Source organism: Orycteropus afer, unplaced genomic scaffold (assembly GCF_000298275.1).
Source record: "Orycteropus afer afer isolate SDZICR_OR568_19922 unplaced genomic scaffold, OryAfe1.0 scaffold00138, whole genome shotgun sequence".
Lineage (NCBI taxonomy): Eukaryota > Metazoa > Chordata > Mammalia > Tubulidentata > Orycteropodidae > Orycteropus > Orycteropus afer.
Window position 1 is genome coordinate 3566688 of NW_006921725.1, and position 3654 is coordinate 3570341.

Here is a 3654-nt window from a genome sequence, read left to right on the forward strand (position 1 = left end):
TTGTATGTTATGGAGTATTTTTACCCTCATAATTTTCTAGATATTAAAAAATATTTTGTGTTACTTAATTTTCAAGGTTTTGAATGAGAGTTTTCTATTAATATGTAAATGAGGTAGGATTTATTTATTTATTTTTAAGCTGCTTATTCAATAAGTTTTGTCTGAAATTTTTTCATAGAAAATTGTGGTTTGGATTAGCTCAACAGCTCAATCCTGAGCTCTGAGAAGCTGGCCTTATCCTGAGGTACCTAATCTTTTTTCTGGGCGAGAGGCACTTGGGGATGACTTCACCTTTCTTCTTAATGTATTTCTTAGGCTTCTTCTCATAAATTGGATTCTGTCATATAGCAGCATGTGCTTTCTTACACACCTCCTCCATTATGGCTGGAGTTATGCTATTCTTTATGTATTGAGGGAATTTTGTCTTGTAATTGTCCTCCTCTTCTTCCATTAGGTAACCATATAATCAGCCACATTCTGCCACATGTGTTTTGGATGTATTTCTGAATTGAGTCCCTTGCTTTCTGAATCATAACTAGAGAATCACTTCCTACCATGAGGGATAGATAAGCCTCCATTCACAGTTCCCTTTCTAGACTCAGAAAGTTTATTTCCAGGGAGTAGCTCTCACAAGGCTTGCACACAAATAGCAAATAAAGGCATCAGGTTGACTATCAGTGCTTTCCACATTGTATATCTCTCCAGTTACATACACTTGGTTTTCATAGATCTTGTCCAGGCCAAACCTATTGAGAAGTATATGGGCCGACAGCCCAACCTTCCTTCCGAGGAGTGGATGGTGGGTTTTAACCACCAGCCTTCCAGTTAGCAGTCACATGCCTTAGGCACTAGGCCACCTGAGCTGCCAATACAATGTAGCACAGCATTAATTGTCAAGCCAATTTTCACATCATACTTTGGGAGTTCATGGGTATAAAGCTGCATAGACTATCGTACCCCTTCTATATAGGCTCAAGTAATCTGGCAAATGATACCTCTCTTGGTTACACAGAATATCATCCTCTATTTGGGTATGTAGTACTTGTTTTCATCCTGGATTATCAAGTGTTTCTGAGCATAATAATCAGTTGTATCCTCTTGTCTTCTTCTAAATGTCAATAGGTATTCCTTGAAGCAAGTTTTCCTCTTAACAATTTAACAAACCCCACCCTGCAGAGCAAAGACTGGCATCCATGGCTCACCACAGAACTGCCAACCCAGCAACTCTATGGAATGGGCCCCCCCAGCAAGACTGGGTGTAAGCACAGTATGATGAGATTACTCACTCACTGACTGCCTTCTAGTCTAATCCGATTCATAGCGCCCCCTCCTTGGGTTTCCGAGGTGGTATCACTATGAAAGTAGAATTTTAAATTAAATGTCTGTGATCAATTTAGATTTGCTCTTCTGTAAATTCCCTATTTTACTATGGGATCATTTGCTTTTTTCTTGCAAATATTTGAGAATTGTTTGTGTTGGACAGAAATTAGTCCTTTATCATCTGTATTACAATATCCTGTTGTGTCATTATATCCTGATTTCTTTATGTAGCCATACAAGAACATTTGCCTGAGGTAGATAGACTCCTTGGAGAGAACTATCATGGGAGAAAGAAGGGCTGCTTATGCAGACAGCTCAGGGGGCAGGAGTGCATGGAGGGATGGACACAGGGAAGAGGTAACTATCGTGAGGAAGTGGGAGGGGAGCTGTTACATTGTGGTAAATTGTGGTCAATGTCATGAGACAGAGTGCATGTGAACTTCTGCATGGAAAGTAAATTGGCTCTGTAAATTTTCACTCAAATCACAATTAAAAAAAATAGTTTAAAATAAGTTTAAATTTATACAGATATATATTCCCTCTTATCCTTTCTTTTGCTGGAACCCTGGTGTGTGGTGCAATGGTTAAGTACTCAGTTGCTAGTCTAAAAGTTGTCATTTCAAACTTACCAGCTGCTCTGCAAGAGAAAAGACCTAGCTATCTGCTGCAATAAAGATTACAACCTGTTGTTGTCGTTTTGTCTGGATCCGACTCATAGTGATCCCTCCTTGGGTTTCCAAGGCATTATCACTGCGAAAGTAGATTGCCCGTAGATTGCCCCATCTTCCTTCGGAGGATAAAGATTACAACCTGTTGTTGTTGTTATGTGTGGATCCGACTCATAGTGATCCCTCCTTGGGTTTCCAAGGCATTATCACTGCGGAAGTAGATTGCCCCATCTTCCTTCAGAGGAGTGGCTGGTGGATTTGAACGGCCAGCCTTCTGGTTAACAGTCAAATGCCTTAGGCACTACGCTACCAGAGCTCCCAAAGATTACAACCTAGGAAACTGTTTTGTTAGACTTCTCTCTTCTCCTCATCTTCTTTTCTCTACTTCTTGATCATCTCACCCACCACTTTCTTATCTTCTTCCTTCAGAATTATAACTGTTTATCTCTTAGTGACCACGCAGTGCCCTATTCATGCCTGATGATTAGTGGCTGAAATCCTAATAGCACTGATTTATGTAAGATTGCCTTCTTTGGCAAGAGTAGCTACTGTTTGAGGGTTGCTGTTATAAGCTGCTTTTAAGTTGGCCCCTGACTCGTGGTGACTCCATGTACCACAAAATTAAATCATTTTGATCTATAATGTTTTCACTGGTAGTTTCTCAGAAGTCAATCTTCAAGGCTTTCTTTTTAGTCCACCTTATTCTGGAAGCTCTGGTGACACTTACTCAGCATCAGAGCAACACATAAGCCTCCACTGATAGATGGGTGGTGACTTTGCATCATGAACATTGGGAGGAATCAAACCTGGGTCTCCTACATTGAAAATAAATATTCTACTCTTAACTGCCACTGATCTGCTTGCTTAATAATAGAGACCATGTTTTATTTACCTGTGTAAGCTCCAAATATTATGATAGAGTGGGCAGCACATAGTAGATGCTCACTGAATATTTACTGATAGAACAAATTATTAATAAATTATGTTATTTTTTCTATTTTAGGTAAGGCAGCTAAGCAGGACCTATGATGATATTCTGGCACGATCTCACTGAGTTGCTTCTGGACAGTTGCCCAAGCTATTGCCTATGCTGAGGACTCTCCTTCTCTTATCACCAGGACATTCCCTGCTCATCATGAGTAGGTCTTAGTTTGTCATTTCCTTGAGAAACTTTTGCTATCCCACCAAACTTTCAGAACTTCCTTTTTTTTTTTTTTTTTTTAACAAATTGAGATTCTTCTGTGCTGTTGAGTTGATTCTGACTCATAGCAACCCTATAGGCTGATTTGAACTCCCAGAAACTATTTTTTGTTCCTTTAACTTTTTATTTTGATTTAGGTGAAATTTTACAGAGCAGATTTATTTTCCACTCAACAGTTCATACATATTTTGTTTCATAGCCTAGGGAACTTTATGGGACAGTTGTACTCTATAATATAGGATTGTTAAGAGTCATAATCAACTCAATGTTATGTAACAACAATCTTTCTTTTATAATTTCTGAATTTTAATTATTTATAAGAAAATTCTCTACTATGTAGGATAGACGTGAAAACTCCTAATTATTTACTGGATTTTTTTGTCCTTTAATTTTCATGTTTAATATTTTTCTTAACAACTAATTTTATAAGAAAGTAATTTGTCGTTCTTTATGTTATACATGCTA

At 38.3% G+C, this 3654-nt stretch overlaps 1 pseudogene; it reads right to left on the minus strand.

Moving 5' to 3' along the window:
* Positions 1 to 207: 207 nt before the first annotated feature.
* On the minus strand, positions 208 to 1319 carry LOC103200982 (annotated as a pseudogene).
* Between the last annotated feature and the right edge of the window lie 2335 nt (positions 1320 to 3654).